Source organism: Lonchura striata, chromosome 8, assembly GCF_050655825.1.
Source record: "Lonchura striata isolate lonStrDom1 chromosome 8, ASM5065582v1, whole genome shotgun sequence".
Lineage (NCBI taxonomy): Eukaryota > Metazoa > Chordata > Aves > Passeriformes > Estrildidae > Lonchura > Lonchura striata.
The window spans coordinates 3,099,644-3,124,074 of NC_140710.1; the positions used below are offsets into that span (position 1 = coordinate 3,099,644).

The 24,431-nt window shown below is 42.9% G+C and overlaps 1 protein-coding gene and 1 long non-coding RNA gene across 20 annotated transcripts in view; one reads left to right on the forward strand and one right to left on the reverse strand.

Annotated features, from left to right (window-relative positions):
• NFIA (nuclear factor I A) overlaps positions 1-24,431 on the reverse strand; it is a 350,043-nt gene that overhangs the window by 141,642 nt on the left and 183,970 nt on the right. The window lies entirely within an intron of this gene.
• The window catches only part of LOC110477149 (uncharacterized), a 67,431-nt gene that overhangs the window by 24,087 nt on the left and 18,913 nt on the right, over positions 1-24,431 (forward strand). Inside the window, exon 2 of the long non-coding RNA XR_014956856.1 lies at positions 1-24,431. This exon is cut by the window's right edge and continues 18,913 nt beyond it. This is a non-coding gene — a long non-coding RNA (uncharacterized LOC110477149).

Sequence of the window (24,431 nt, forward strand, 5' to 3'; positions counted from 1 at the left end):
AGGAAGTGCTACATCCATCTACCCTTTCTCCAAATTTGCAGAAGAATTACATCAGCAGCCTTCTCCACCAATGACATGTTCTTCAGGAATTAAAGAACTGTCACTCAAGAAGCAAGGGGGCAAACAGGTTCTTGCAGAGATCTGACAAAAGATGAGAGCAGGTGAGGCAGATACACATCAAACCACTGTCACAAAAGACAAATCCATATCATAGGGATGCAAGATGACTCTTGTACCAATGCTTGTAAGACTCAATAAATGCAGAAAAGACCTGCACACTGCTCACAACTTAAACCTCCCTGTCACAACTCAAGCTTCCCTCATGGCTTCAGGTCCTTCATGTCAACAGAGAAAACTTTGGTTGTAGAATACCATTTGTGCAATATTCTTATTATCTTAGCAGTCCTGCTTATGGAAGTGCTAACAAAAGAACCCTGAATGGGAGCTTTTTAATCAATAAAAACTTTCCCCAGCCACTGTACCTTCATGCTGAGTAACTTCTACTTGGCAGTGAGCAAAGAAACCCAACGCTTATGGAGTTTTGAATAATGCCAAAAGTATCTTTGGGAAAAAAATTATGTTACCTCCATGTAGCCCTATCTCACACAGCATTTTTTCAGCATATAGTTAAGAAACCACCATAATAAATTTCTCTAAAAATTTTAACCTGTCCCCTCCCCCAGAGCAGTGAGCTTCTAAGATTGATCTGTACTTCTAACTGTTGAATTCATCCCTTTCTCATGTTACAAAGGCTGTCACTGGAAATAAAGTGTAACTTGGGATGGCAGTGGCAGCTATCAAACCTCCTGACACATTAGAGCGTCTGAAACCCAGACACCCAAGGTTTACATCAGAAAACTCCAGCATGTACTGAACAACTCAAAACCAACTATCGACCTTCCTATTGATTTCTAGTGGGGAAACCAAGACGGGAAAAGCACCAGAAGAGATAGGATTTCTTTTCCTCTCCTCATCGCTAACTTAGTGGCTGCCAAACTCAGGTCTTCTCAGGCTTAAGCCATCAGAGGTTTGTGTTGCAGCTAGCCAGGATGTCTGCCTAAGATAATTCAAGCTGAAAGCAGACAGTGTGCAGTGGGAGCTGATTAGCCACTGACTTCCAACGTGACCTGTCTCAGTCCCAAAAGAAGCTTCTTAACAGTAAGATATGGAAGCTATGGCACAGTTGAAAAAAAAATATATATGGTTATCATTTCAAATAGTATTTGAGGACACCTGACTTTATTAGTTGGACAGTTTAGAGGTGCTTTTTCAACTGGCAAATCCCAAACTCGTCCCTTAAAATATGTAATCATATCCTGCAAAAATAGGTTCAATAGAGATTATTTTCAAAACCCTATATATACATATATAAATATAATTAAGATGAAATAAACATTAAAAACAATTCACACTATGGAAAGAAGGTGTTAAAAAGGCCATATATCTTTCATCTCCTTTTCTTCATCAATGCAATCAGTCTGCTGCATGTTTCAGTAACTTTGCTGAAAGTATTCTAGATTTGCATCCATTTAGCTGATGACACTTTTGACCTTCCATGGAGACTGGGAAAATAATAACTATAGGTGTGATTTTGATGATTCATAATTTAAAAGAAAATATCTCATGTTTGCTGCAGATCATCTGTTCCACTCATTATATTCATCTCTTAGCTAGTATTTTCATCTTTAATTTGGATATTGCATGGCCACAGTTCAAAATGAAAGCTTGGTTCTGAATCCCATGGATTTTGCAGCTGAATCTCAGCCACAGGAACACCCTTTTCCAATTATAAAGTGTATGGTTAGGGTGTAAATCCTAGTGCATATTTTATACTGAAAGTCACAATGTTAGCAAAGCACTCAAGAAACCTCTGAAAATCTTCAGTAAAAACCTGATGCGTTTGTTGTGAAAAATCAGAAGTCTCTTCTGCCTTTAAAATTAGGACTTTGTTGCAATCTCAAGAGTTATACTATCATCTGTTATTTTTAATTTATTATGTTAATGGGCTGCAAGGTCCAAAATATCTGACATATCTGAACTCTTCTGTTGCTCCAGCATTTGTAAAGCTCCAGCATTTTTTACACAGCTCTGCAGGAACAGACCATAACGCCTGGAATGTTTTGATCTTAAGTTTTTAATAACTTTCTTTTTTTTTTTTTATATGCTACATATTTTACATGTTTTATTGCAAAATTCACTTTGCAGCTGTTTATCCACTTTAGAGGGTTCTGCTCATCTCCAGGTCCCTGAAGGACAAAAAGTGAGGTGCCAGCTCCCAGCAGCAGCTGTCCTGCTCCAAGCGGGTGCTGCCCAAGTGAGAGGCACCCCCATCTTCCTCCCCAGAGGAAGAGGAGGCAGAGCTTTGGGGCCATGGCCAGGACACCCGGGAAGCAGCTGCTCTCTGGGCAGCCCCACAGACACTTTACAGCTGCTTTCTTCACGGCATTCCCAAGAAAGTGATGTGACTCTCCCCAGGCGATGAGTCCACCTTCTGCAATACCAGGATCAAGTTGCACTGCACTGGAACAGCCAAGCTGAATCAAGTCCTCAGGACTCTCTTTTTCACAGCAAGCGGAAAAATACAAGCACATACATTCATAAAGCTGCACCAAACTATTATGTAAATGCTACATGTTGGAGTGGGTATTTTAGTTTTATGGTGGGACAGCAGGAATAAGCTTATAAATCTAAGGCCCGGGGTCAATGCTTAAGCAGAGATTACCTCTAAGCTTTACTTACACATTCTATTTTGGCCCAACAATTTGCAATGTATTTCTGGAAAAGAGAATAGTCCCAGCTCATTCCTGCTGGGACAGGCACGTGGTAAGATGCATCTTCCTGAGTTGTCTGGGGTGGCACTTAAGAAGGGCTGGCAAATTCCTGTCGGAGCAGTAAAGACGGATCTGACTTGAGCTGTGGTGGGGATAAAGTAAATCTGCTCGGCTTCAGGCCGGCACTTTTTCTGGCTTGTGACACCGGCTTTCCTGCAGCCTCCCTGCTATCGTACAGCTCGTCATGACCCTCACCCTGACAGCTTCGCCTCCAGCCAAGATCCGTGGCAGCTCCTTCCAAAACAAACCAAGACAAAGTTGCTCTGGAGCAATGTTTTTCCTGAACTGAGCGCGGAGCGACTCTGCTTCCACCCACGTAGTAACCCATCCACATGCCCAGCAGACTGTGACCAAAGCACACAAAAATGCCAGTTGCCAAAAGGGAGTCCAAAAGCTTAGATCAAGAGAGAAAAATTGTGCAGGAATTACAAAGAAGTCTCAAGACAACTGGCAAACTACATCTGCACACCCCCCTTTCTTGAGGACATGAGTTACAAATGTTGCTGTCTGAAATAGGGCCTTGTACGCTTCCACTGGCATCACCAAGCTCACAAAATAAGGCTGTAAAATAAGAATAACCTTTTAACAACACAATGTTACTTGAGGAATGAGACTCTCCCTACACAGAAGGTATCAGAAGGGATCATCAAAACATTACGATAGATACTAAAATGGAATTCCTGTTAAGATGTTAACTTACATTTATACATAAAGCAGCCTATTTAAAGCATGCTTGTTAAAATTCACAGTTATTTCACTGACAGGCATTCAGAGAGCATCGTAATGAAGTTACATGGTAAAAAGGCAACTATTTTAAATAATTCTAAATGCATTATTTACTAGAAGTTAACAGTAGAGATTGAGAAGCAGCTCATGTGGATTGCTGGATTTTGTGCTCTAGTGGTAAAGAAGGATATGACAGCATGTTTGGGCAGAGGAATAGGAATGTTTGAGGTCTCCAGCTGCAGAGTTTCAGGGTTGAGTTAGTGAGCACAGGCCGGAGATTACCCTAACTTGGTTAACCCAAAAACCCGCCGGAGGGAGATTGCCATCCTGCCTGGCAGGGCTCACTGGGACGCACTCTCTTGAGTCTCTCAGGAAAAAGAAACAGCTCCCAGTGATAAGCATTATGCAAAACCCCGTTTTTAGCACTTCAGAAGTAGGATTTCTGACTCTGCAAACTCCAGACCATTTCCCGGAAGGAAAGACAGTAAAAAGCCTATATTTGGAAACCATTCCTCCGCATACCCCGTAAAAAGAAGGGTGGAGGCAGCCATAAAAAGGAGGGTTGATACATTTATCTGCTCTCTTTTTTCCTCCTTGGACTGAGAGGCACATGAGAGAAAAGGGAGCGGGATCAAGTCCAAAGAACTATCCTCTTTAAGGATACACTACGTGGTATCATCAGTGAGTCTCAGCCAATATTGGCTAACAGTCGCTGTCTGTTTGCCAAGCAGAAGTTTGCCATGTTAAACTGTCACTATAATGCCACCTTGAAGAGGCGTTATCATCACTCTTGCGATGATACACGGCAACCGTGAACGGAAACTGAGGCCGGAGCTCACACATCTGAACAACAGACGATCCTGGTGCCATGGATAAGTAACCCAACAGACAGCCCTGCCTGCTTATCACTGCCACGAACCAGGAGCTCCCTTTGAATGGACACTGCAGTAAAAATTGTACCAGTTTATGACTTTAAAATATGGCAATTACTGAATTTTATTAGCAATACTGAGAGTACAGAAACCCATTCTACTATTTCTCTAAACTTACTTTTTCCCTGCTCTGAGTAGTGTATAGAAGCACAATAGGAAGCCACAAAATCTCTTGTGCATCTCATGGAATTGATACTGACATAAAACATTGACAGAAACTCATTCCGAAGGCCTCTTGCCTTAGGATCTTCACAGGTAAAGGACAGGGAGACAGCCAGCACAGGGGCCACAAAGCAGGGGCTCAATTTCCCCTTTAACTTGACTCGCCTTGGTATTGAATTAGGCATATAAAACCTGGGGAGAGGGGAGCATGACACCACACAGAAGTGCTATATGCTGCTGCAGGCACGGCTCACCATATGGGAAAGCACTTACAACAACATAGCTGCACAGTGCAGCCAGCGCTGCTGCACACACTCCTCGTTAACATGGCAAAGTTATAACATGAACTTACAGAATGCAGAACCTGAAATTTGATTAGATACGGGGTGGGAACTTTTTTTATCTTTATTTAATAACAACTGTATAATATTGACCTTAGTAATTACAGTCTGAGAAAGCGAACTTCGCATTAACGGCACCGTATTGATTTTGCAAAAGTACAAAAGTACTTTTATGCCTTAGAAAGGTTCCAGTTACCACATTTGAATGACCTCGGGAGAACAGTGTCTTGGAGAACTGTATTCTTCATTCAGTAGTGCTCCTAAGTGTACCCCTAACTGCTGTACTCACAAGACCTAATATTTAACAACCTGATAAAGCCTCCTCTGTCATGCCCTCAGCTCCCTTTGACTCAATACTTTGCAGAGTTGGAGTCAACTCTAATGGGCCAAATGCAATTTCACTTATTAAAACAATTTATTCAATATGCAGTACATCAGTGAATTAATATATTATTCACCAATATGTTCTGAACTATTTAGCCAGCTGTATGAAATGTTTCTAATACACTAGCTGACATTTTTTTAATTACACAAATACTTTGGGTAGCAAATAACTGTTCGCTATTTGGCAAGCCCTACAAATTATATACGGTTAATTATATTCAGGTTGGTATATGGGTTATAAATAACTGTGATAAAACTGATATCAATGCTGACAGAATTTTAGTGGAAATTGACATTTTTCTGTACTGAAGTAACTGAGAGCTAGGAGCAGAAATACTGCCTCCAGAAACACAACTGTAAATTAATAAATTGTGCATGTGCACAAAGTGACTTATTATTTTAACACACTACGTGTTTTTGCTCCTCCATTTTTATTAATTTCATGCTTTGCCATAATTTATGTTCTGTTTGAGAATTGTTTTTCTCTCCTCTTTTTTGGAGTGTTGTTCAAGTTACTGACTTTAAAAGTTTTTCACAGGTAGATCCTCCAAAGACTTATGCTTGCCTGCGAATCCCAAACTTTAACTACCAGCTCTCAAACATGCAAATCCGTGTGAGCAGTCACATACTGCTAACTGGAGCCCAAGTATTAATCCAAGCCCTGGCACTGCTGGAGAACTTATGCACCCAAAACAGTCTGGGCTGTGACAGGGCTGTCCTCAACACCCTGCAGTCATTCACATTCATTTAAAGGTTATCAGTTTTATAACAAATTAAAATTTAAAGACAAAATTCTAAGAAGCTGTGGAGCTTGTGTTGTTTTCCATTACAGTCCTTAGCCACCCTGTGGAGTCAACCCTGGTTTGCCTCAGTGTAACCACAGCAAAATTTGTTTCAGGCTCTGCCTTCTGCAGAGACAAACCCTACCATCTGCTTGGGGTTCAGCTACCCAGCTTCCTTTCCTGAGATTCCCTGAAGTAGCAACCTGAATATCACACCTGTTTATCACGACAACTCCCTTTAACAGATCCTTCTGTTTCCCTGTCCTGACTATTATATCTGTTAGCATCCTGCAGCAGGCATGGGGAACATGACCCCTTCCTGCACACGAGGGAAGAGGCTGAAATTTTTTAAGCCATGGTGATGTAGCCTGTCACCAGGTGTGGATTAGTTGTTCCAAGTCAGTGCATGTCACAGTGCTTTAAGGATGTGTGGAGGCACGAAGAAATCCAACACAACAACATAGATTCTCAACTTACCACATCCTCATCTCAAACTGTCATGCCTGGAGGGACCATTTCCCATGTTATGGTATGTAGTAAAATACAAAAACAACAACAAAAAAACCCCAATAGAACAAAACAAGACAAAAAATCTAAAGGGAAATGGATACCTTTTGCGAAAGAACTATTACTAAATGGAAAGTCAGCAGGGGGGTGGGGGGAGCAGGGGCAATGGGAGGAAAGAAAAGAGAAAAAAGAGCAGATTCTTCAGTAGGGGAAGTTTCTCCTGTTAATTGGCAGTGAATCAGTTACTAAATGACATGCCTAAAATCAGGTGGTGGATTATTGGAAATTAAATCTTTGTCCCAGGAAAGCCAACGGCAAAAATCCTATTGATTTCAATGGGAGAGGGTTGTCTCTCTGGACTTAACAGTCAATCATGCAGAATTGGCAACAGCATCTGAACATCCCTGTTTGTTATTAGACCACGGAAATCCATTTTAGTTTGCTTCATCTGCACTTGTGACCAGTGCACCAGCACTTTTTTTTTTTGGCATGGAGGTGCAAATAAGCAGAGTGGGTTCAATTTTTCAACCCAAGACACATGAATTAGAGCTTTGCTCTTTCTCCCAAGCATTTCAGAGACCATTTTCCCCCTGAAAGGCATGGGCAGCCTCACCGCTAATGGGAGTGCTGTGTTTACAAGCAGAGGGGAACTAAGCCCTTAGTGTTTTTGCATATTTGCAATACATTATGTGGTTGGGATGGGAGGAAGGTTTGTTGGAAGAGAAGGTGAGAAATACAGGAAGAAAAAAAATACCTGGTCCTCAGAGGCTGGAATAACTGTGGAGTATACACAGTCCTCCTTTTTCTCAGTCCTTTTTCTCAGAATGGTTTTGTTGAGAAACAATCAAACTAAACTGCGGATACTTAACATTATAAATATAACACCGTAGTATAATGCTCCCATTTAACAACTTTCCACGAACAACCCTTCAAAATTTAAGTGCTTGGAAATTCTTGGATGACAAAGCTGCTATTTACAACTAATCTTTTTATCTGAAGGCAAAACTGGGTCCAAATAAATAAAGAGACAACAAGAGAGTAACAATGTAGAAAGAATGTGGGTGTGCGTCACGCACACCCACACCGAAAAACAATAAACAGATTTACAATGGCAAAGCGTGTGATAGGAGAGATACCATTAATATGGGGACCAAAGCCCATCACTTAGATTAAATATGATATGGAAATCGCCACAGATTGATACAAGGCTGAGTAAACAAACTGTAGTGGGTATATTTGTCCAGCCATGTATTAGTGCAATGCACAAAATGGGACCCAGTGAACACTTAAAGTGAAAATTTGTGACCTGTTAGTATCCCCAAAATGCCCATAGAACATTATTCTCCCTTTTAACCTTAATTTTTATTCTCTGTCTCAATTTCTGCTTTGCTTCTCCCATCATAGCCCAAGTTACCTATGCTGACAGCCATAGCAGGCCAAGGTAGCACAGATGGGGCGGCTGCAGCTGCATCTCACCTGCCAGACTGCAAAGCCCACCGGGACACTTTCCCACTCCCTTTATGTCTGTCTTTGTGCATTTGCAACAGCGCCTTTCCCTGGGCCTTTATCGAACATGTCACCGATGCTGCGCGACTCCGGCTCTGACGCTCCGCTAACAAGTCACAGATCCGCAACGTGTTCCGCCACGGAGGAAACCCAAGACAGGCCCCTCCAAAAAAGTATACCTTGAGCATGTCAGCGTGGGCTCTGATTTAAAGCAATTCAATATGCCTGGCTCCCCAAAGGCAGCACGCCTGTAGGGACAAAGAATACCTCAATGCAACTCAACAGCAAACCCTGCTGGATTAAATCGCAGGGCCGGTGGGCTCCACGTTTGATCTTGGGCTGCCTTTGTTGGAGCAGCGAGGGTGCAGGTGGCGGTGCGGGAGCAGCACAGCTTTCAAAGCGATGGGAACAATGTGCGACGAGCCGAGCACGGCAAAACTTCCCTCGTAAAGTTGCTCGTTTCGGGCTTCATGGGAAACTTGGCAAAGTTTCCCTCGGGGCTCAATTTTTTTTTTTTTTTTTTCTCAAAAGCCTTAACCTCCCTTCCTTTGTTTAACCTTCAATTTTGTGCCTAAAAAAATAAGGGAGGGTGTCAGTTTTTCCACGCTTGGCTTTGCAGGCTGTGAAAAAAGTCCTGCTGCCACCTGAGCGGGGGATCGGACAGGAGGCAAGATGCCTGCGTGCTCTCGCTTACTTCCACGAATAATCCCACCTGCAAATGGAGAAGTTGGGTTTCAAATATCAGGCCCTCAGGTTCACGGATCTTTTGAAACGAAGCTGTGTCAGATTTATGGCTTCGGTGTGCGAAGGGAGGAAACCGTGGCCATTTTGAGCGAGTTCTGCCTGGAGCTTTCTGATCTGAACCCCAGGCTCTGCTTCCAGATCGGAGCACAGAAAGTTTTTGTAACGTCTGTGCTCGCCAGAAAATACTTGTCCCTCCGTAAAGCGAAGCAGGCAGTGAGCACATGTCCCAGAGAAGCACGGCTGCCTTCCCCAGCCTGCAAATGCAGCTCTCCCACTGTATTTATCAACAGCTATAAAGCGAGGGAAAGTCCCTACATTATCCCATTCCCAAACTCCTTTCCATTAAAACAGAAGACAATTCCCGCAGACTGCACTCCCTTTACTTTGGATGCAGTTAAAGATTTTGCTGGCTCCTGCACTAAAACTTCCCATGCTGTGTTTACTGAATTGAATATAATCTTTTTTTTTTCTCCCTACCTTAATTTCAATATTTAGAATAGCTTAATTATATCTGATATCTACTAAATGTTAAATTGCTGCCATGGATACTGTACTTGTTTTAGGCTTTGCCCACAACCCAAAATGTAACTAAAGATTAATAGAATGCTGAGATATTTTTGGCTGCGAGTGAAATTTAATGAATAAACATTTAAATAAATTACCCCAATAATGAAACAATATGCCATTAACGCCTGAGTTATGCTAAATGCTTCACTTCTCTTACAATTCATGCAAATACTCGGGAAAAGAAATTATAGTGGTGAACTACATTAAACAAAATCCTGCCTAAACCCCACCCGTAAAACAGTGTCTCTACAGTATTGGGAACAAAAACTGTGGCTTGTCAGTCAAAGTGTCTAACTATGGCATATGGGTAAAGGTTTCAGTCTGCTATCTCCAGACTCATCTTATGGCCCGGGTTCAACGCTACTGAACCGCTCTCTAGACAAAAGGCGAACTCATTGAAAATGGGTGCTGCGAGCTGTCTGGTCAGGGCGGCCGCGCAGCCTGCGTCTGGATGCACACAAACTACTGGCATGGGGGAAACGCAGCGCGCTTTGGAGGGCTTTAGAGTTTCCTAAGAGCTGAAAAAGAAGCAGCCTGAAGGTTAAAGCTGGCTAGTCAGAATGGCATACTTGGCTGCATATATAGCCAGGTGGCCTGGGCATATTGGCAAACAACTGGCAAACTGCCCAATACATATGGCTTAGATTGCTTTGCTCTTCCCATGAAGCCTTCTTAGACTCTTGAGCAAGCATTCATTTTAGAGCAAAACGCATCCAAGTGTTAAATAAAATCATCCCCTAAATATACTGCATGTAACCTCTTCCTTTAAATAAGAACGAGATAACTATATTGAAATCAACTAATGATATTTTTTAATGAATCCTTGCATAAAAGTGACACCCCCCCGCCCCCCCCCGGGCCTTTCTCTAAGTGGATTTGCCCTTACTTTTGTTAACTCCTGAAGTACCAAACATGCCATTTTTTCCACACGTTCTCCTTTTGAAGGGTAACTACTCTTGACAGTATTTAAGCTCTTAGCACACCAGAACTTGCATTTGTAGTGAGGCATCAGGCGCTTGAGTAGTGCCTTGACCATGTCCTGCACTGCTGCCATCACACAGATGTTCAGGGCTTCTCCCAGTTTCCCAACTACTCTGTGGCTTAAGCAGACAGTTGCCTTTATTAAATCTTAAATCACATTTTGCTCTTGAAGAGTGCTTTCCCTTAAAAACTTTCAAGTCAAGTCCCAATAGAAATTTCAAAATTCAAGCAACACACTTGACACATACTCCAGAGCAAGTATATGTTTAAGCATCAATCCTACAGCACAAGTCCTTGTGCTAAGGCTAGTGTAAATACTGCATTAAACATTCACAACAGCTTTGGGGAAAGGGCTAAACATATTTAAACAATTAACACATGCCGAACTCTAAGCCAGTGCTTACATGCTACTGCCTCAAAGCAGAGGTTGTGACAAAGGTAAATTCTTCTAAATTAAAAGCAATGGGACTCTGGTTGAAAGCTCAGTAAATGCTTAAGTGTTTCGCTGAACTGAAGCCTCAGTTAATGAGGAACAAGAAATAATTCTCCTCAGTTCCAGGAAAAAAGTGTGCTTGCTGACCCTCATCCCACTGAAACCCATTTCTGTTTCACAAGCTGGACACTGAAGTTTTGAGTGTTGGGAGTGAAATTAAGACAATAGCCTCAGTTTTGTTTTAATGGACTGCCACCTACCATTCTTCAGCTTAAAAAAGGCCAAAAAGAGAAAACTACAAACTTTTCCAAAAACTGCTTTAAGAGTTAAGAGTGAATTACCGTTCCTGGGTCACCTACAAGTCATTCCACATTCATAATGAATATATACTGATGTTTTTTTCATTAAAATGGAGGTCATTTAAACATTTTAAAGTCATGTGTGTCACCTGCTAGAAAAAGTAAGTTCTACTACTCCAGGCTTTACAATCTTCATCTCAGGAAGGACTAATACACACAGCAGAGAGGGATTCGGAGCTGCCTTCAGCCCAAGTTTCCAGCCATTACCTCCATTCAATCACTTAATCTCCTTGTCATTTTGGGGTTTTGATAGGGCTCCCTTCCCTCTATTCTTTGCTTGTTTTGTATATTTGAAGTATGAACTCATCAGGTCAAGGAGTAGTTTACTTATATAGATTCTTATTTATATAATGTCTACGTACAAGGAGGATCTGACCTTCACCAGCACCCCTATAAGCCATCATAATATAAATAGCGTACATTATTTACTTAACTTCCTTGCTTCAGTTTCTTTAAGGGGGGAATAATATTTACAGGGATGTTGTGAGGATTAGCTCATTACTTCAAGAGCCTTGAAGATGAAACGTGCAATGTAAATGAGAAATATCAAGTATCAGCGACACTGATGAAATTATCATCACCATTGTTAAGAGCTGCATTCAAGAGTAAAATCGGGAGAGAAACATGTCTTTCTGTAAAAGCACGTTGCTATAGGCCAAAACACGATGACCTTGGCGCCATCTTTTCCTTCACCTTCCTCATCCCCCTCCTCACTGGCAACGAGCATCATTGGGGGCTTTATTAGAACGTCTCCACGCCAAGTTGGACATGCTCCAGGCAGAGCTGTCCTCGGCCAAGGGCAACATGTGAAGTGCTCTCAGACAACTCGGATGGCCTGGATGGAGGAAGAGAGAGGGCGGAACAAACAAATCGGGGATTGTTGTTTGTCCTGCGCTGACTTGGTCGCCTGAGCACTTGACAATTATGAATTTCTCTCAACGGCGTGAACTGGAGACTCTGATGACGGCAGCAAAGGGGAAATTTGTGCCTTGAATTCCCTGCTGCAGGGAGCTATTAGTATGGATTATACGTGCTGCTGCAATTTGTACTGGAGCTGCAACACGGCTCCTAAACGTTAAGATGGACCAACGCTAATCTGTTTTTCTTGTACCTTTATCACTTGGGTAAGGAAGATCAAAAGCATTCCGGGCACTAGGGATATTGAAATTCTGCATCCAGATCTGACTACATTTGGCAAAGGATCTGTGGGCCAGATCTTCACTGAATTTAGCAGTGTTACTTCATTTAATGATGGAGACATTGTTATTGGGGCAAATCAGAGCTCTGAACCCCTTACCACTGAGCTGGCTGAAATCTGACCATGATGCACTTGGACACTGAGCCCCAAATGCACTTCCAGGACAGAGTGGGAGACGAGGGAGACTGCTGAGATTTGCAAGGCAAATGAAAGAAAGCCTTTAAGGGAAGAGTAGAGTTACCAGTCCTTAGACGTAACACAAGTACGCTGAATCAAATCAGCGCCTCAGACTGAAATTGGCTTTTTACCTGGGGAATTGGAACAAACTGAAAAGTCAGAGCAAAATGGGAAAGGGGTAACAATATGGGAGCCCAAATGAAAGATTTGCTCGGGTCACTCGGAGCTGACCCACACCTCGGTCCCTGCTCCAGAAACACCGACGCACTCGTACGCCTTGTGCCAAGCCCACGAGCTGCCGGCAAAGCGCTGCGAAACCAGGCCACCGAGGGCTTGTCTACCTGGCAGGGTTTGTCCACCTGGCAAAGGGCACCAGAGGCACCAGCAGGGTCTGCCAGAGCTTGTTTTGGTAGCAGGAGCGATCCTGGTGCAGCCCTTCCCTGTGAGGCAGAGGCTCACACCAGAGCTGCGTGTGATCTCATTTCCAGTAGTTAAGTGAAGTAAGTGCATAAGTATGCAAGACTGGGGCCCTGGAAACCATGAAGAAACTGGGTTTCTCTTTTTATTGCAGACAAATGCAGCGCCTGTGGACTCTTGCAGCAATGCTTCTTTTCCCCAGAGAAGGACCTGGTCCTGGGATTTTATATTTTTCTTAATAGATAAATGATTCTGTAAGAAACTTTTCTATAAAAATAAAGACTTGGGGGGGGGGAAGTTGAAAATATTGCTTAGCTAAGTAAATACACAGATTCAAAGCATATGGATAAAAATGAGTGTTACTATAAACACGGAGCTTGTTTTTAAAAAGAATTTTGGAAAAAGATAAACTTTTTCTAACTGTATTTTGATTAAAGTTTTGAAGCTGTTTATTGTAAGTAATTGCTTTTCCTCAAGGAAAAACAGATGTATAAATGCAGGAGTTTGTTTCTTCTTCTTTGTGTGAAAGTACACATGAAAAGCGTTTCTGGAAAAGAAATACTAGGGCTGGAATAGTTTATGTCATTGTAAAGATAATAATAAATTAGGGCTTACTGTGCCTGTAAAAGTAGAGGAGATGGTTTCTCCTGCCGGTTCTCACACAGGCAAACTTTCAGAATTCTCTTAGCTTTAACATGAAGAAAATTACAGAGACTAAAAGTTATGCTAAGAGCCTCAGAAGTTTTGGGGTTGGAAGGTTTTCTCTTTTAATTTTCATTTTTTATTTAAAAAAAACCCAACAAAACCAAAAACCAAACCCCATCTTTGAAAGTATCGATTCCAGGGTCCAGGGCTGAAATGTTCTTTGTCCGTATCAGTGCTGGTTTTTACATTTTAAGAAAACTTCTCTGGCTCCTAGAAAAAGCAACAGTGCTTCTGGCCCTGGGCTTCAGCAGAATCCGGCCCCAGAGCTCATCCACCTTTTTCTGTGAGACAAAAGGTTGTAAAGGAGGCCAAAAGCTCAACGCTTTGATACCGTTCCCAAACATATGGGAATGTACGGCTTCATGAAACTGCATTTAGCAGATGTTTAAAGAAAGACAACTAACAGATCCAGAATGTAGTAATGAGGAAAAAAGACAATGTACATAAATTCAGCTGCATGTCTCTTTATAGTGCTACCAATGCCCCGGAGACAAAATGCAAATGAGTCAACTTATTTGTAATATGACACTCTCCATTCTATATTTAATATTTTAGGTCATTACTAAAACTGATTTTCTTCTGAAGTGATTTTTTCTGGCACCTAAATGGAGGGAGATTTACACAGTCTGCAGTGTATTGTACTTTGTCAGTTCAGAGAGTCATGAAAAAACCCCTTCGACTATCAATTTCAGATTTCCAAAGTAAGCGAAGAGGCCCCGTGCAGGCTCAACACACAACTCCTGTACCAGGCCTGTCCTGGAAACATCTTTTTTTTTTTTCATTTTGTGACTTCTGAGCCCCAAATTTGAGTTGTAGATAGTTTTGGAGCCCAAAGACCAACTGTTCAGTTTAGCAAACCAACAATGTCTGCTCATTTTGTCCCAATCTTTTCAGCTTAAATATTCACAATGTGCCATTATTACTGAATCATTATCTGCCTTTAGCTCTGACAACAGCATCATAAGGGCTATGAAAGGCTCCTTTCTTCTCATGATTAGTCTCTAAAACATTTCCTCATCTTACAGTGCTTTGCAGCCTCCCAGAATGCACCGCTCAATTACAGTGCTGAAATTAACTGTATGCCACTCTTATTTATTGATAAAAGAATAATCAAGTGCTCCAGCCCATAGCCTGCTTTGGCCACAGGTTTTATATCAAGTTTCAAGTAATGCGTTTTTTTTAACTCTTTGAATCCTCTTATAAATGGGTGGCATTGTCTGCGGCGCGGTGACAACATTGTGCCGCTCGCTGCGGCGCCCAAGATAAAGCCCCCTTCATTTGCGTGGGGTAATCTTGTTGAAAATAGTCGCGTATGGCTGACACTTTAAAAATTAATCTTGAAAGGGAAGAGTTTGTTTGTTTTTTTTTTTATCACTGGGGCTGATTAGGCTCCAAAGAAATCAGATGCAAATAACAACGAGATACAGAACTTGCTAAACTTCAGGCTGGGAGCTGCAGGCGCACGTTAAAAGGCGCTGCCGTGCGCACCGCCGGGTGAGGGTGTTTTATCTGGAGACGATAATTGGAAAACTCCTTGCATCTACCTCCGTGGAATGTTCCTTGCATGGACCCTATTAATTGCTCAGGAACAGAATGCGGAGTTCTCGCTCTCCTACATGTGACATTAAATTGTGATTTAGCAGATAACATGCACAAAGCAAACTGCCCCAGAAACAATGGGCTCGCTTCTCCGAAGACTGGCACTGGAATTGCCATCGACTTCAAAGAGAGCGGACTCAGGCGGGCTTCAAGTTCCTATCACTTCTTCCGAAGCAAAAAGATTCCCTGTCCAATACCAAAGAATAAAATGTAATTGGGCTATAGCTCGGTCCGGCGCAAGAATGAAAATAAAAACACTTTCTAAACCTCAAAGATACTTGCTAAGCCATGTATACATTAATCATTTATACCACATGATTATTGTTCATTATTTGGGCAATAACAAATGGAAGGGTGTGGGGGTTAGTGTGGGTTTTAACAAACCACATTCTATTTAAGCAAAGCCAACTATTAAAGAAAGACCTAACTTGCCAAACCAAGATAAATATATGCCATTATTATGATCACATAAAAGCTACTACTCTCAACATTACAATTTCTCTTATAATTGGTACCATTATAATTAAATGAATGCATATGTTTACAGTTCTTCTTTGAATGGTAAAGTGATTTAGCAGTGATGGTGTCTCTAATTTCTTTTAACTGTACTGGCAAACTTCACTTAAACAGTGGTCTAAATACCACATTGCCACAATAAATTAGTAAAGCATCTAGTAAAGTCTATATATGTAGTTACTGAGTTTAAATGCTTTAGAATAAAACAACTAGTCACACTTTAGTATGCCCAGGTAAAAAAAAAAATACATATATTCATCAGATGGAATAAGATAACTGTAAAATTCTTACATAAAATATATATTTAAAATATGACTCTACCAGCAGTTGCAAGTGTCTATAGCTTTTTTTTTTGAAAGGCTGATAAAATACAGAAAATTGCTCCCCAGGAGTATCTGCTCCATTTTAAGGAATCCTGTTCAATAAGGCATTTGTAAGCTGTCAACATACAGGGGAAGGTGGCAAGACACAAAGATGTATGTGTACCTTAAACATTCTAAGCATTTGTTTGCCCTGCCACTCCGTTCATTAGTATACACTAGTGCTAGAAAAGTTAACAACAGGCTTTTTTTGGATCATCCATTTTTATATGTATTGACTGTATGAATTCATGGTATCCACCAGCCCGGCATCCAACAACTTGGGTTAGGAAGTGAGCCTGAGCCTGGAGTCCCATGAATGCTGCCCTGTTTCCCAGCGTGTGACCTCAGGGCATGTCTCCACACACCAAATGACAGCGTGGGGGCTTTTCCAACCCTGCTGCTCCGTTGGGACTCACAGCTGAGATCCTAAGAGGCTCCCTCAGGGCGAGTATCACCAGCATATCCCATAATGGCTGTGGTTGGTAAGGAATGTACCTGGAAGAACCACTTTGGAGCCTGTGTTTCTTGTGGTTTGACCCACCACACTGTAAACATTTTGGAAAATTTGGGTTAAGTTGGGACTGTCCTCGCCCCGTTTTATAGTTCCTGCCAGTTGAGCCAGCACACGAGACCCAGCAGATGTTTTAGTTTAGGTTTGAGATGTTGATTTGGACACTCCAGTTCTTCAGGAAGACCAGAATTTGCTGACCCAGAATGAGGAATGGTTGAAAGACAAAAGACAAATGAGCGCCGGCTGCCGCGCGGGCTGGCCACAGAACAAGGACGGGTTATGGCAGCGTTTCAGCACGCGGGCAAACACATCAGGAGAAAAATCTGTTACGGTTCCCTCCAAACCAGGTGAATGTAACTAGCAGCCCTTGTAAAATCTGCCGGGGTTTTGGGCCAGAATGCCTGGGTCATTACTCCAGAGGCTTCAGAGGAGGCTAAAAAAACAGCATGATTTTTTTTCCCAATCTTTCTCCTAAGCCTGGCTAGTAATGCTATTAAGAAAAATAAGTCAAGCTGTAATGTTTTGAGTTTAATAAGCGAAACACAGCAAATATGCGAACAGAACTCCTGACTTAATATTCTTTAACAGATGTTTTATAAAATACAGATTTAAAAGATTTGCCTGTCTTATTGTTCTGGCTGTTGCCATGTTAGATGGCTACATTTTCAGTCACAGATTTTGCCAGCTGTAACAGTTAAATAGCGAGGGGTCTAAGCCTGGATACTGCAGGCAAAATGCCCAAAATTATTCTCTCCCATGGAAAAACACCCCAGTATAAAGGCAGTGATGAGAAGGTGGAGTTAATCCTTTTGGCAAAGGAATAATCTCCATACTCTTAAAAATGGCTATGGTCATTTTAATGCACACTATTTTATGAATGATGCTTTAACTGCGCTGACAATTAGCAGAGCCTTAAAAATACCTCAGTTATACAGGCCTGATAACTGTCTTTCTTAACCTTTATCTGACCTTTTTTGGTTTTGCCACGCTCATAAACCAGCATATGAACTATCAAAGGGAACGGCACTGAACATCGATTCGAATGTTACATATTAAAAAAAGGGAAAAAACACAGAATAAAAAGAAGAAGAAAAAAAAAAAGGAGAAAGGAATGAAACCCAGCTGGTCAGCCAACTTTTACAAACCCTAAGCAGAAAACATGCTCTTCTAATTGGATGGAGAAGACAAGATCTGGAATAGGTGCAATTTTATTACTGCAACAGCGATTCACAGAGCCCACGCTCTTTTCAAAGCACGAGCCCCGTGGAGTTTTATCGGACATCTGGAGCAGGGCTCTGGCAAGATGCTGAGGGACTGGGCTCCCATTGATCTCCATGCTGGCAACAGGCACTCCAGCCTCTCTCCAAAGGGTAATGGATGAAGTATTTTGCTCAAAAGTGTACCGAGAAGGATATTTTTACTTTTTACCCAAGAGGTATAATACGCATTTCAGATATTTGGTCACAAGACCTTGCGACTTCACAGAAAGTCAGAACTGAAACGGCTGACAAGAGCAGGCTGTGGCAGCCAATCTAAGGCTATTGACTTTTTCAAACACACCTAAAATAGACTCTGCTATATTTCATGTAAAACTGTGTGTATTCAAACATATGGCTAAGGGAAGAGATATATGCAAAGGCTTATGCACACACAATGTTTAGCTTCTACTTTCAAAATATATCTCCCAAGAATTTCAGGAGGCCCCAAAATAGCAAATATTATTCGCTTGATTATTAACATCTTCTCCTTTTATACCAGTCAGTCGAAAAGTATGCAATCACTGGGTATTTTTGGTGGCCTCTCAATCATGTCAAAGATCATAAGACAAGCAGATGGTGTACATCTGGGCTTACCCAGCAGTAAGGAAAATATCTCCAGCACAGGTAGGATGATAAAGACAGGACTAAACACACACCATTCCTTTTGGACCCATGGAATTGGAACGGTCCCATGTTTCTATTTACCTGTCTGGAGCAGGATGACCCAGGAAGGGACAAGAGCAAACAGCTCTGACGACATGGAGCAAAAAGAAGCCTTGCAACATCCCCAGCACAGCCCTCAGCCACGTCACCAGATTAGGCTGCCCTGGCTCATTTAGCACGGAGATGAGAAGGAAGAAGTTAATGAAAGAGATTTTCATGGAGGCAATGGGGGTGAGGCTTCCCTGGAATTCCAATGGAGATGTGATGAGGGGCCTAGCCCCCCGTAGCACCAATCACCAGCATGGTGCTGTTAATCTCTGCAGACCTGCATCGATTGGCCCCGAGAACCTGCCCCAACCTCTGAACATTATTCAGGTTTGTTTTGGCCACATGGTCAGAGTTCCTATGAGCAACAAGTTCATGGCCAAAGTCTGCCCTGAAGCACAGTTTTGCCCACTTGCATAAGAGCTGAAAGTCATCCCTGGCTTGGCCTGTCCTCGTGTTGCTGCAGCTCTGGGTGAGTTTTTAGAAGCAGCCTCAAAAACCAGAAGACATTTAGGAAGATTATGAGTAAAGGCCTGTTGTTATTTTGCGGCAAGCAGGGCTTATCTGGATCTAGGGGATGAAGAGAGCAGTAGTTATTATTCACATCAGACACAGCTAGTGTGCTGCAGCTCCTATACCAAACTTCAACCTTTTTTTTCCGTAAAACTGTCTTGCAAAGAACCGACAACTTCCCCGCTAGAGACATCCAAAGTCTGCCACTAGAAGTCTGAAAAGTTAGGAAAATGTTAGTTTCTATCACTAAAACGACATTATCATTACACTGTGGGGAAGCCTTAATTGCAAATGAGAGGATGCAACTAATTTTGTGTACAGACTAACTCAGAACTCTGCAGCTTCCAGGGAACTCTACCCAGGATCAAGATGCCACGCATACTTCGTTTGTTCTTTCTTTTCTTCGTTTCTTTTCTCTCTCACCCCCCCCTCCCTGAAATACCAAAATATCAGATAGCTGATGACAGGGAAGAAATGTTAACACTGTAGTTTGAAAGTTTTTAACCCTTGCCTTTCATCATCTAACACTTATTCAATCCCATGCCCCTCGCTTCACTGCTTCAAACCCTCCCGTACATACCAAGGCGATGACCACAATGTAAGCTTGTGCACTGACTGATTAGATTTAATTAGATGGATACTTTGTTCCACTGATCTTTCAGCTATACAAAGTATTGGGTTACTTAACCATATCGGTGAAAACATTGCTTGCACGTTTGAAAGCGACGGATGTGCGACAATGTTCCACATTGAAAAGTGAGATAGTTGGCTAAGTTTTAATGGGTGAACTGAGTTATATAAAGATCTGTTTTAATTGAGTTTATGTCCCTAGAAGATTATCTCATTTTTCCCATTACGCAGTCAGTTTAGAAATGCCTCTATGTATGATCTTTGTCCTACCTACATTTTGAAACAATTGCCACTACCTTAAACTACTTTTTTTTCCTCTTTTATTTAAAATCTTGCTTCTTTCCAGTTTTGCCACTTTGTGTCCTTGCTGTTCTCATCCCAGTGCCAGCCCTGGGCGTAGCACCCTGCAGGGCAGGCTGCTGTGTGGTCCTGGGACTGGTCCCAGTGGCAGAGCCCCAACCCTTCATTGCTCAGGTGCCCTGGCATGGAGGGCAGGAGCCTTCAGCTGCCTCCACCAGCCAGAGCACAGGATCATAACCCAACTCCTTGATATGGGCACCTCTGCACAGCTGAAGTTTAATAACAGTGCAAGCCCCGTGCTCCTCTCGAGCACAAGGAGCTCTGCTGTTAGCAAGAGCAAAGTGAAGCTGATGTACAACCGATTACTTTGAACAAGTCTCTGGGCTAGGTCAGCCTGGCGAAGAAATTCCTCGTACGGCTCTGCTGGCAAACTCCTCTACTGTAACTGTACCTTATACAAATAAAAAATGCTTTTGCCAATAAAGTTCATACTAGGTCCCCCAAAGCAACGGGTTGTTTTGACAGAAATGCCTTTAACACTAAGCCTTTTGCCAGTACACAAATGCTGTACACAAAATGACAAATTTAGAAGTCATGCAGAATGTTCTTATTTGAACTAAAGTTTCTGCTGCAGTCGCGGTTCAGTTTAAATGCTGATTTGAAAGATCACGCTTACGCTCCTTCTCCTTCAAATTTATCTTTTTTATCTTTGATTACTGTGGTTTATTGTTTGTTCTTCACTCAGACCTTACTATTGGCAACTGAGATGTCTGCTAGAAAACTCCAGTTTAATTCAATGCTCAGAGCCACGCAGGATGCTGCTTTTAAAACCCAGCTCCATATAATTATTATAATCTCCATGATACCCAGAGCTCAGCTCCCCCCCCATCAATAATTAGTGCGATTGCAGCTTAATACAATTTTCTTTTTTTTTTCCCTGAAGCAAATACAATCTTTTTAGATCAATTTGTAGATGGTTACCCTAGAGGAGGACAACAATATAAACAAGCGCTTTTTTTAATCCCATATTAACTCATTTAATTTGCACAGATAAAAGCGTGAAAATATTTTGTCTCGCCGGCGGAGGGGCAGCCTCAGACCCGGGCGAGCTTCACTGTGGTGGCTGCAGATCAACCCTGGGTGTGGAGGAGTGAGTGAAAAAACAGCCCACGCCAAACCTCGGTGCCGAAAATCAAACCCACACGCAGTGTTAAGTTATTTACACACTGAAAGGCCCCAGTTCTCTGCTGTAGTGCCGCTGCTCTCTGATCAGTGAACTAAGCTGCTCTAACCTGGCAGCCCTGAGGAAAGGGAATCCCTGCGTGGCATACGGCCGCCACCTCCTCCTCTGGCTGGGGGACAGTGGGCATGGCAGGAAGGTCTCAGGGTCCTGGCACGGCCAGGCTGCCAAACCAGCCCTTGGGAAGCGTTGGCAGCCCGCAGAGGAGCCTTGTTACAAACTCATCCTCATCTTGCACAAAGTTCTCTGTGGCTGGGCCATCGCTGGCCCCATGTCTGGCTGTGTCACAAGTCCAAAGTTCCCCGGGACAGCAGCAGTGTTTGCCAGGCCACGTCCCATCGGGAGGAGGTTCCGCTCCGTGGAGCCCGGCAGAGAACACAGTAGCTGAACATTAATTAAATTTATTAGGAGGAAAGGGAAGGCGAAGGAAGAAACCAGGAGGAGAGTGGGGGAGCCTGGTATGAGCTCCAGCACGAGGAGAGAGCACAACTGCAACCAGAGAGCAATGGATGAAACACTCCTACCACCAAACCCTGCTTGTCCTCCATGTATTATGCAAATGGACTTATGAAGCCTCTTTTCAGTCAGGTTATTGCCCTCTTACACGACCAAAAGGTGTAACGGGCAAAGGGGTAAAGGGGATGATAACCAGGAAAAATTAAATTTGCTTAACATGAAGGCTTCTTCAGAGTCCTTGCAGAACAGCCTGAGCTTTGGCCGCAGCCCCTGCATCTGCACCTGCTGCAAGGGTACCAACAAAAGCAGCAACCTCAGAAAATTGAGTGTTGCAAAAGCATTGGATCTGCAAGAAGATGACGAGGCAGGATTGTACCTAAAACACAAGAAATGTGTGGCACTGCCATATTTTCTCACTGCCACTTCCTCTGCTCTGCTACACATGCATTTCTCATGACAGTTCTTAGCTTAATGATTTGGGGGTGGGAGTGTTGAAAAGGCTTTTTATTATTTAACATATATAAGAAAAGAATGTTGTGATGGACGGGAGAGAAAAGAGGGAACCTCCAAAGCAGATAGTGACTATGAATAAAAGGGACAGCTAAGCAAGATGTATTAGCAAGTCAGTGCTGCAAAAATTTCACTTAATTGAAGAGGGGTTCGTGAGAGTACCATCTGGGAACACCTAAAGAGCCCTTCTGCAGGCTGGAACAAGAGCTGGCAAATGCATCTTTGCCTAGACACCTTCCACACGACAGTGCTTTGACTTACAGCGTAGGTGTGCTATAGGAGAATAAATTTGTTTACAACAAATTTGCAGGACTGCCTGCATACAGATAGTTTTCCGTATCCTGTTTGAAAAGTATACTTGGTATTCAATGGCTTTTTGGGAGACAATATTCATCAGTCAACTGAAGCACTTTGCTTTGAATCATGAATATCTCTGCAGCCAGTGAATAATTTAAAGTATTGAAGAAGGCTCCCTGCTACAGCCATGTGCTCATTCTCCTCTACAACACATGGATCTGTAAGTCCTGGGACACCAGTTAGCTCAGAACTGAAGTATCAGAATCTCAGAGTGCTTTGGGTTGAAACAGACCTTAAAGACCATCTTGTTCCAAACCTCTACCATGGGCAGGGACACTCTCCACTATTCCACGTTGCTCTAAGACTCTTCCAACCCGGCCTTGAACACTGTCATGGATGGGGCAGCCACAGATTCTCTGGACATCCTTTGCCAGTGAATCACTCTTATCAGTGTAACCAGTATCAAATGTGGACAACTCACCTCAGAAATTAACATAACTCCTCAGGATCCCTCTGCAGGAGGATGCTGTTACAATCTACTCCCAGGTAGGGAAACTGAGGCATGGATGTTTGGGATCTGACTCTCAGCTCCAGTGGCTGTGAGAGGGGCTTGCCAAGCACCCGGAGCCCACTGCACACATCCTAACACAGCTCCATCCATAACATCCTTAACCAAGATCCTCCCTGAGAACTTGCCAGGATATCTGCAGCCAAGGCATGATCTAAAGCCAACTCACTGGTGTCCCCAGCCCTGCTTCCGCTATAGATTCCACTCAGACCATTAATCTTTGAAAGAGCAGAATTTGCCACTAATGCAATCGGAAGCGACGGTAGGAAAGGCTCCCATTAATGAGAGGCAGCTTAATATAACAACCTACTTCTACATTTCTTATCTGAAAATACCTCCCCTGGAAGCTGTGGATACATTACGGGCTTAAAAAGAATTACTAATGCATTAATTCTTGTCAGATTTGTAGTGTCCTAACCCACAGCTGCCTCACCCACTGACCCAGGGAACATTACTGAGAACGGTATAATTTGGTAAATGAGGGCCTGACTGTGCACTGTGAGCTTGGGCTGTTATTTGGTCCTGGTGTGAGCAAGGGATACCTACTCGTGCACTGAGATTATCCTTAACCAAATTTCTAGGCTCTTTGGGCTGCAAATTAAACACTTTCCTTCCTTGCTATTTTGTGTTTATCCTAATGCAACCTTACGTGTGTGTTTTACATAGTAAAAGCAGTGGTTCTCCTGATCCTGTGAGAATCTGCGTGGGTTGATGTTAAAATGGCAAGTGTGGAGTGGAGTAAAAGTGCAGCCGGGGTTTTGGGATTAAATGCTGACTTTGAGAACACACAGAAAACCATCCCATGTTGTGGGCAAAAATGATGAAGTGGATATTTGCAAACACATTAGCTCTCGGGGAGCCAAGTGGCTGGGGATGAAGGCTCTCTCCTCTGCCCCCTGAAGAATGCTGGCCTTGCACATGTGTGGATCAGCCTGGCTCCAGCCAGGAACTTGCACGGGCTGCTGCTGCCCCAGTCCTGAGCACGGTGCTGCTGCTGCCCATTCCCTAAAATAACCAGCCCGTGCAAGGGAAGACCACAAAAGCCCAACTCCTTCCCCGCCACAAGGCAGAAACAGAGCCTCTTCCATCAGGAAAGGAGAGAACATCCTGACAAATGCCTGCGTTTTGGACGGGTGACAAAGCTGTCATGGGAAAGAGGCGGCAGCTCCCTTCGGAGACGGGAGGTGGGGAGCGGGATCAGGAAACTTCT